Source organism: Cupressus sempervirens, chromosome 4 (assembly GCF_028749045.1).
Source record: "Cupressus sempervirens isolate cs-2001-9-10 chromosome 4, ASM2874904v1, whole genome shotgun sequence".
NCBI classification, from domain to species: Eukaryota; Viridiplantae; Streptophyta; class Pinopsida; order Cupressales; family Cupressaceae; genus Cupressus; species Cupressus sempervirens.
Genome location: NC_143121.1, coordinates 749451782 through 749462912, shown reverse-complemented (window position 1 = coordinate 749462912; position 11131 = coordinate 749451782). Strand labels below are relative to the sequence as shown.

The 11131-nt window shown below is 33.0% G+C and overlaps 1 pseudogene; it reads right to left on the bottom strand.

Annotated features, from left to right (window-relative positions):
- Positions 1-1489: 1489 nt before the first annotated feature.
- Positions 1490-11131, bottom strand: part of LOC149563528 (anaphase-promoting complex subunit 8-like) — a 77973-nt pseudogene continuing 68331 nt past the window's right edge.

Genomic DNA, 11131 nt, shown 5'->3' with positions numbered 1-11131 from the left:
GGGAGATTTTTGCTTTTCTGGGATTTTGACCAAAGTTGGAAAACATTCATTCAAAATATTATGAACAAAAAAGCAAACAAAATTTTGGAGCAAGCACGTCAAACACACCAACATCCTAGGAAGCTTTCTACAAGGATGAAATTTGGTTTAGCTTGGGAGTCCTCAATATATGCAAGTTACATGAGGCCCATATCCATAGATGAAACCAAAAAGATGTCACTCAGCTGAGAGGAGTGGTATCCCACTTCTCCTCTTTCACTTCTCAAGGGTATAAAGTTCCTTGAGGCTTAGCCTGAGTGACAAAATCTTGATTTCAAGAGAGGTGTCTTTGGATTCACCTCCCAATCTTTACACTCCACTAGAATGCTGGAGTTGAGGTCATCCAAGGGGTGATGAAATCCCCAAGCAGGCCTCCTAAAAAGTGTAAAACAAGACCGCATACATGATCTTGGATTTTAAAACACACGCGTTCATTCCAATTGATGATTTAGATTTTGCAAGTTATGATTGAAGACACTTGTGATTATGGCATACAATGTTCATTCCAACTTGACAATGTCATCAACATAATGGAAGTTGAGAGATCATCAACATAAGAAATGTGAGCGTTATTGAAAATGCGTCAAAACCATGCAATGTTCATTGATTGTTTAGGCATTCAATATTGAGTGTGAGTTTGTTTTAAGCTCAAAACAAAGATATGTGAAACTCGATTTGTCAAGTGCACACCCAGAGGCCCTCCACATCAATAGTTGTTCAATTTTAGTGCCCAAATGAAGTGTTAACGAACCTAATCTGCATTCAAGGAATTTTCTAAGTTAGAAAAACTAATAAACACACAAGTGAAGTTTGATCTTTGTGGAGCACTTAACACCCTCTTAGGTGGACCCATCCCCATAAATGGCGCTGAGATTGCAACCAATAGTTAAATTGATGGATGATTAAAGAGGGTGAGTCCAACTACAAACTCACTTAAAACGTCTTTATTTGGTTTTTATAATTTAGAAAGTTTCTAGGATGTAGATTATTTTTATGTCCCAAAAGATGAAGTGTGATGATATTGCAATGTTTAGTTGATCTTTTGCATTCAAGATTGGATTTATTTGTTTTAGTCATGCATTCCAAGAAAAATTTTGATTTTTATCCATGGCATTCAAGAGTGTGTTTTGAACAACATACATTCAAAGAAAAATGTGTTTAGCCATTCAAGTTCATCCCATGAAAAATCTAAAAAAAATGATTAAATCTATTGCTCCAACCTACAATAAGAAAAAAAAAAGCAAATTGATTAGTCACCCAAAATCTTCCAAAATGAAAGCTTAACTATGGGAAAAAAAATTCTAACTTTTTTTGTTGTTTTTCCTAGGTGTAAAAATGCTTAGAAAAACCTCTACTCTATGGAACTACCAATAAAAAGTGTAGGAAATGAGATGCTAAAATAGAAATACAACAAAAACAGGCAGAGATAATAGTTCATCAAGTGGAGACGCTAATCTGCAGAGATGCCAATCTGCGAAGACGACAGGTTGATTTGGCAGCATAGAAAATAGGAGACAAGTGGAGATGCTGATTTGTAGAGATGACGGTTTAGATTGGTGGTAGCGAAGATGACAGAATAGGAGAGGCAGTGGCAGAGATGACAGAGTATCTGGTAGAGATGCCAATACGCGAAGATGTTGAACTGCATAGACGCCAGTCAACAGAGACGATAGAGAAAGAAGTAGAGCAGACTACCAAAAAATAGGTGGAGATGCCAAAACTCACAGACGATAGTTTGAGTTTGATGGCGCAAGCTTTTGGGAAACAGGCAAAGATGCTGAAATTCGTAGATGATAGTTTGAGTTGGCAGAGATGACGGTTGAGCTTACGCAGACGACGTTCTACGGAGATGCCAATCTACAGAGATGACACTGCACGAAGTGAACGAGCGCAAGTTTTTTCCAAAAATTTTTGTTTTCTTGGTTATTTTTGAATTTTAAAGGGTATATCTTTCTCTCTAGTGGGTCCTTCAACCTATAAAAATAAGAAAAAACACCTTGCACCCACTCAAACAACAACAAACCATTAGATTGTTAGTTTGTAAAAGCAAAATGTAGATTGAAATAGATGAAAAAAATGACCCATAGCAGGGTCCCACTAGGCGTGCCAAAATGTATACACTAATCTAATGTGCTAGAAATAATAATTCAATGAAAGCATTTGCACATTAAACTAACATAACATATATGAGAGACAAAGAGAAGACAAACTCAAATAAGAATGTGAGCCAAGGATAGGCTCTCTCAATGAGATTGTTCTCTTGTTTTTTGGATGTGTCTATTTATGGATTGGGGATGTATGCTCAAGTGCTCAAAATGGCTTCAATGGAGATGGGTAATAGAAAATTGGTAGCTTTGTGAGCTCTCAATTTGGCATTATAAGGGTATGGGTATGAATTTTGGCTCTTAAAAGGGCATGATAACTTTACTCAAATGGTTCTTTGAAATGGCTTGGGAGGGGATTCAATTTATAGGCTAAGGGCTTGAGGGATGGAGGGCTAAGATGCAAGGAGAGATGAAGGCTTAAGGAGGGCTCAAATGCACTCAAAGGAGAGCACATGGATTGTTCTTGTTTAGCACCAATGGGAAGGTGACACTTGTCACAAAGAGGATGATTGTGAGAGGGTATGGTAAAGGGTTGGTTAAAGGCATGATGAGTGGGGTTGAGTATGTAAGAGAGATGTAAGAGGAATGAGTGTGGAAGAGGGAAGAGTGTGAAAGATAGATGTAAGAGTCATGAGTGGGCTTGTAAGAGTCTTTTATGGTTTGTAAGAGCACTCATGACTTGGTGGTTGAGATTTTTGAGGGGAGACTTTGGTTTGGTTTAGGAAAGTCTTAAACTTTCTTAGGGAATGTGACAACATTAGGAGGTGGATTAGACTTGGGTTTAGGATTAGATTAGGGATGTTAGAGATGTGCAAGTGGATGGCATTAATGAGGGTGGGTGATTTAGTGGCTAAGCTCTGTTAGTATGGGTGGATGGGGTGGATTAGGCTAAATGGAGGATTAGATATAAGTTAGGGGTTTTTGGATTTGAGGATTTTATTTATCAAATAGATTTATTTAATAAATGGGGATTTTTGGAATTAGATAGGAGGATAGGATTTAATTGATAAATAATAGGTTATTTGATTTATCAATTAAGACTATAGATGATTAATTAATTTAATTAGCTAGGGGATAACAAAGGATTAATTAAATAGGAATTTAATTAATGATGCCTTTAGAGATAACTAAATAGGATTACCAAAGCGGTGTAATCAAATTTAGGTGTCTACGTTATCTTCTATACCACATAAACTCATTATGATCCATGATGTCAAAAGTTGTAATATGTGAAAAATTGGAGAAGTGGGAGATTGTGAAATCAGGGAAGCTTATGAGAATTTGTGTAATGAAGGATTGTCAAATTAATAGTTTGAAAATTTTGAGAGGAAAGGGATAACTTGTCTCCTAGAGTACCTGAGAAATTTTAAGATCAAGTGGATTAAAGTTATTTTTAGTAGAACTCATAACATGAAGTATTAGCTATAGAATGGGCTAGTAGAAATCATGAAGAAAATGATAGATAGGGTTATAAGTTATCCAACCCTAGACAAGAAGAAGACCATGCAATGTTTGAGCCATGAAGAAGTTAAGGCTAACACTGGAGCCAAGCGAAATGGATTTGATTTGTCAATTAAAAGTATTTCTGATCCACTAATTGAATTTTTAGTGAGATTCATTGCTCACAAATTCTATTAGTCAAGAAGATTAAATAGTGTGCCTTGTATGGTTGTGGATCACACTTGGAAATTTTTAATTTGAAAGATCATGAGTATGATCTTGCCAAGTTATAAAAGGTGCAACTTGCAAAAAATATGTCATCAATAAGAAAATCCAAGAATTCAATGTGTAAGTTTTGGTCCCTCATTGTTTGTGTACATTACTCAATTGGGAGAAAATTCTAATAATGCAATGAATGCTTATTTTGATGAATTTATGAAAAGTATGACAAGAAGAATGAGGATTCTTGAAGAATTGGTCACAAGATACTACTATGACATATGTTTTCTTGTTGACATAGATAACACATTTGTACAAGCAGTTAAGCAAAGGAAATAGAAACCAAGGCTAAATGTTTTGGTAAATGTTTTGGTATATATGAGGAAGCCAAAGAAAGTATAACTATGAATATCAAGATAGCTTCCAAAGAGAAGAAAAGAAAGAAAATGATTGAAAACCTAGAAGCTAGGTTAGGCACCCTAGGAAAGGGCAAGGAACCATTAAAAATTACACAAGGTCTTGGTGAAGATGAAGAACAAGATAATTATGATGAGGAGGAAGAAGAAGAAGGCAACAAGGATAAAGCCCTAGTTGTTATCATGCCACCAAGAAAGAAGGCTCAAGGAAAAAAGAAGAAGATGACAATGACACCACCACCAAACATGCCAAGGACTAGGACATCAACTAGTGCTGAGCAATCTGCAAATTATAATGTAGTAAAGACTATCAAAACCATTTCCCCTAGAACTATAAGAAGGAGATTGGTCAGAGGACTATTATTGAGGTATGTGAAACCTTGAGAAGATCTATAGGATTATCAAGTTTTAGATATGTCAAATATGACACACTAGATAATGATGATAGAAATAAAGTTGAGGAGGATATGGTAGAAAAGATTTCAAATAAAAAAATAGCTCCTAGTGCAATATAGAAGATACCCAAATATCTTTATGATAGACTAGAGAGAATATGGTAGTAGGCTGATGTACTAGAGAAATAGATAAGAACTAACACATTAGTCAAATTTATGCCTAACCTATCACAAGATCAATGAGATACATTTTTGGAATAGTATCAAAGCATATTCTTCCTAAGTATAGAATGTTTTTTATCTTGAAAAATAAAGAGGAAGTCATAGAACAACAAAGTGAGTTTTTATGGAAGAGCATTTTGGGATAACTACAAAGAAGGTAGAGGCTGTAAACATTGATGATGAATATAATAGTAGAGAGACCTTAGGTGTGTTGAGTTTGCAAGGCACAATGTCTCCTATACATACTAACACCCCTAACACTCTACAAGCTAAGAATTCAAGGCTCACAAACACAGAGGTAGATGGTGAAGATAGAGAAACACATACAAATGATAATATTATTTCAGCACCCCATATTTAGGAAGACAAATAATCAAATAAAGATAAACCAAGTGCAACTATTATTGTCTCAAGCATAGATGGACAAACATGACCAAGTGGTGACACCCCTTCACCAACTCCAAATGTAGTGCCAAGAAGTAGCACTCCTTCACCTAGCATAAAGAGGAAATCAATAAAACGCATTACATCAGATATTGATGTTAGTTTGGATGAAATCATTGAGATGCCACAATTGGATCTTGAAAATATCACCTTGGAGAAAACTATTTTTCTGCAAGAAACTTTGATGAAGAATAAGAGATAAGAAGAGCTTAGAAGAGAGCACAAAAAGAAATATGTACTACACAATATAAAGAATATTTTTGTTGATGCTTTTGACATTCAAAATTTTGAAGAAGATGCACCAATCAGAAACTAGCTTGTAAATATAGTTGAACAAGTGAATGTTGTTAATAAGGAGTCAATGAGAAGTTAATGGATTGGTTAGCAAGAAGATTTGAAACCAAAGTCATAGAAAAAGTTTCCATAACTATTGCTGAGAAAAAAGTGCTACTACAAGAGAAAGAATAGGTTATCATTAAATTGATTCATAGTGTACACAACTTGTACACAATTTTGTTAGGTGCACAAAGATTTACTCATAATATTCAAGCAAAAATAAATTCAATTCATGAACAGATGAAAGTATTCAAAAACATTATTTCAAAGTCAATGGGATCAAGTATTGATTATTACAATAATATACTAAAAGTTTGAGGCACATTGACCAAGCTTTAGGTAGTTGATAGCAATATGAGATCCAAATTGATCTCAATTTAGGTAATTATGATACCTCATTTGGAGGTCGTGTAGAGAGAATTGAAAGTAGTCCATGATCATAGAATATCATAACTTATCATTGGTTGATACTTTAATTGATTTGGCTAGAAGAATTGACTTGTAGAATCACATTTGGTAGCCTATAGTAAGAACCACTTGGGATCATGCATTGTCCATGATTACCATAGTTCACAAGGAATTCATTGAAACTTATGGATTAATTCCACCCATTCAAACCTTGAAATAGTGACATAAAGTGATAAAAAAAAAGGAGGAATGAGATATGTGTAAAAGGATATGTGTATAAGGTGTGAGGATGGAAAAAATGAATTAAAGAGAGATAGAGTAATGTGATGTGAACAATATGCAAAAGAAAGGTAAAAGAAGAAGTACACATGTATCGTGTAAAAATTTGAATAAAGGTGAAATGGTTTTTTTATTCATTCTTGTATTCATTTTTGCATTATTCATAAGTCATATGACTTCAATGGAGAGCTTTTTATCAGATTGTATTGTATAGATAAAAATATGTTAAAGTGACATACATATGACAAAAAAAAAAATTGCACTAATGTCAAAAGGGGAGATTATTGGTATCTCTAACCACTATTCTCTATTAGTGTCAACCACTTAGTCATTTAAAAGGTAGAGTCAAATGGTCATCAATGTGACTGAGCTACTCTATATAGGCCAAGTCATGTACATAAGTATAGGTGATCCCACAATAATGGGTTCCACTTTTTGGCCAATTTTGACACTAAAATCAATATTTTTGCAACAAACGTCACATTCAAGTGACTATATCTCCAAAATTATAAATAATTTCAAGATGACATAAACTAGTGATTTTGAGTACTTTTGTTCCTACTTTGTAACCATATTTTTTAATCTTAAAAAAAAATTATTTATGTCAGTTTTTTTTTATCTCCTCCGAAAAGTGGTACATAATAAAATTCAATATTTAAAAAAGTGACAGTCCATTTGACACACATAACTTTATTTCTAGAAATGATAATGAAGTAATTCTTTTGACGTTAGATTTGTAACATCAATATCCAGAGGATGCATTTGGTTTGATTTATTTTGGTTGAATATTGTATAGTTTATGAAGTTTTGAAGTGACATGAACCTTAATTCAGACATACATTCTGTTTGACACAGATAATTTGAAGTCAATTTATCATAAACCATTTTTTTTTTTTTAATAGAAAGGTATCTCAATAAGCGAATTCCTTCATATTTTTCAAAAAAAAATTGACCTAATTTACTAATTTTTTCAAGGTGTCAAAGTTGGTTGATGTTCAATCGGTAATGAACCTATAATGAGTTAAACTCATATTTGAAAGTCTTAATGATTAAATTAGGTATTAAAATTATAGTCATTGGAAAGCTTGCTTTGAGCAGCATATTTTGAAATGTTTTATTTTACAGTAGGAGATTATTCTCTTGCAATTGTGGAAGTCAAAAGAGCAAAAAAAAAAAAAGGTTAAAATTTTTGTGATTTTGCATGTTCATGCGAACATGGCCTTCGCACGAACACGTTTACCATGTTCACATGAACGTATGTTCACATGAACATGTTTATCATGTTTTTGTGAACATATTTATCACATATTTTTATGCAAACATACGAAATATGTTCGTGCGAACATGATTTAAAAAAATGTTTGCACGAACATATGGTAAACTCAATTTCCCATTTTGCAATTTTTTTTTCATTTTTTTTCGTCCCACTAAAGTGGAACCCAATTTTATGGGTTCACCGGTATGTATATACCTATCTCTATAAGAGCCAAGAAGATTTTGGTTCATGAAGTATTTTTGTATACAAGCCGAGCTTTTTGGCAACTAAGTCATTAGTGATTGAGAAAGTTTTGGCAAATCATGTGCCAAGTTACTTAGTATGTATTGAGAATAATGAAAGCCATGCAACATGAATGTTGAGTATCAAGAAACAATAAAATCCAAGCTCCACAAAGTTTACATGAAAGTTGGGAATAGAATAGAGTTTCAAGCAAAATGATTATAAGGCTGACTTGGAAGGAATATTTAAGTTCTGAAGAGTTTGTTATAGAACATTTGATACTATCATAGGTTGTTACAAAATATTTACACATTGTAGATCAATGATCCCTATGTTTTAATTTTAATGATCAGGATGAAAATGCAAAACATAGAATCATCTAGAAAACCCTTTACAAAAATATTAATATAGTGATGATCTTAACCTAGATCATATACCAATAGTGAAGGAGATGAAAATATTTTATGTGTGTACATGTAGCTATTGACATAAGATGATTGAGAGTAGTTTAGAAGTCATTGAATGGTTCTATTATCATCTAATAGACTAAGTGACCTAGTCATTGTAGTGAAGTCAAAGGGAAAGAAAAGAATATTAGATAAAAGAAAAGGATTAGTAAGAAAGGAGGAGAATTGAAATTCACTTACAAAGAAAATTGAGAATTAGGTACTCAATCAGCTTTAATAGACTTGAATTAGGGTAAATCTCTTAACATAGTGGTATTAACAAATCTTTGTAAATCTTTTAATAGAGTCCTTACATTGTTGTAAGTTTTAAATCATCTAACAAGGTGAGACCTAACAACTTCTTAAGGTTTTAATAGGGTAGACCCCTCACAAGGTAGATCATATTTTATGGTCAAACATTGTAACCTTAACTAGTTAACTTTATTATTGCAATAGTGAAAATTTATGGGTGTCATCCCCACCCCAATTTTACCTACACCTTGGAGGTTTTCTAGGTAACAAATATGGTGTTATGTGTTTTACTTTCATGGATGTAATTTATTAGATTTATATGTTATAGAATATTTACATTATAAGTTTTACATGCACAAGTTATTGATAAATGTGGTTGAATATGTGAAAAGTGAAAAATGTTTTAGGTTCTAATTCACCCTTTCCACCCTACTACCTCTTAGTATCTAGTTTATTATGTTTAATCCTCCATCAATTAATAGTATGGATGCACACATGTGTATATGTATTCATTTCATGCTTAGGACATATGTTCATTCTCATTTCATGTTCAAAAATAAATTTAAGACATGTGAATGTTCATTTACGTTTTAGGATTTATATATTAAAAGTAAATATGATACATGTGTATGTTGATTTCATGTTTAAATATAATGTTGATTAATGTTTGTATTATATGTTCATTTCATGTTTATGTTACTTATATATATATTTACAAACTCATTTCACATGTACATATGACTTATATGCATGTGTGTACATGTGTAATTTCATGTTTGCAATTTATAAGTTCTTAAATACTATTGTAATAAACTTCAAGTTTATTAAATGTCATTTTTTTTTCAATTTTTTGCATAAACGTAATACATACATTGACATATTGTTGATCAACAACCTCTTATCCCCCCCAGTAGTAGCCTAACCCCCAAAGTAGCATCTTGTCCCCCCTGAGTATTAGCCTATGCCCCTAAATCAATAGCCTATCCCATCTCATGAGATCTATGACCACACTAACCATGAGATTTAGAAACTTTAGGAATCCCTAGGTAGTGGAACATGCTCTATTATATGTAGTAGTACAAGAAAGCACATCTTATATAGCCTTGCATATATTCAAGATGAGATTCATGGTGTTGCTCCATATTCTACACAGACCATATAGGTTGTCCTTAACAATAAGAGACAATAGGTGTCTTTAGGTCTTTTATTGCATTAGGTAAAGGGCTTTGTGTCCAAAGATGTCCTGAAGAGAGAATGTTTCCTACATTATGTTGCACAAAAGTTTGTGAAGGGCTACTATCCCCTGAAGTGTACAGATCCACAAACATTTGCACTAATATACCTAGACTATTCCTTGTTTCTCATGGCCATTATCCAAATAATAACCAAAATCCACTCTAATTTTCATGACATATATATGTTGAGGTTTTCTTAGGAAAGGTGATGAACTATATATTGATTTACTATGGCATTTAGGACAAGGTTGTGGTAGACTAGAAATTAGGTTGCCAGGTTGACCACCATGGACACATAGGTTAATTGTTAGAGAGAGGAAATGTTGGAAATATGGTTAGATAGATGTCTTGATAGTTTTCATTTATGGAAACAAGTATTGAACATTTCATTTATGCATTTAGAGGTAGAAAACAATTTAAATGTTAGACAGTTTGCAGCAACATAAAGAACAAAATGTGATGTGCATGGATGACTCATTGAGATTTAGCTTATGCACAGTTGAGAAAAGATCTATGATAGTGTCATGTTGACATGTTCCAAAGTGTAGGTGTGTGAGGATAGTATGACCCATGTTATGACAGAAATACCAACACAGGTGTTTAATAGTGCAGAAGAAAGCATAGCAGAGAATTGGATTTACAATTTGAGGAATTATTTTTATGACAAAATAATTACTAAGTCATGATGATCTGACTATGTGAATATTATTCCATAAGTTATTTTATATTATGTGAAGCATGTGAAAGCATGAAGGTTAACTAAGTAGTGAACTATGAATATGCAAGGTATAAGTAAAGATCTTATCTTGCAAAGATAAGTGTGCAACATATGTATGATCTATGCAATGTATGTGATTGATGTGAATTTGATGATATGATATGTGAACTACATCTAATGTATGATCAGATTAAGTGTGAAATATAGTAGAAAAAATTTATTGTATGTATATATATCCTTATGAAGAAATGAATTGTATAATTGCATGTTAGGGTAGTGGGCTCTTCTTGCATACTCTATATTTGATCTACCAACTCCTAATAGGGTTGAAGCAACTCCTAACAAGGTTGAGGCTTCTAACAAGACCTAGTCCTCTAACAAGGATTTGAGACACTACATGTACTTCATAGACTCCTAATAGGGTCAATATCCTTAATAGGATCCTAATGTTTAGTGAATCATCCAATGGGTATCATCCGCACTAGGGTTTTTCCCTAGTTAACAAATAATGGTTTTATGAATTCTCTATGTGTATTGTTATATTTAATATTTAGCATTGTTGGTTTACTTTCACATGCAAGTTATAAAGTAATGAAAAATATTTAGTTGTGGGCTAAAGTTTGTAGAATAGTTATTCAACCCCCTCCCCCCACCTCAGTATTATCTATTTCAAACAATT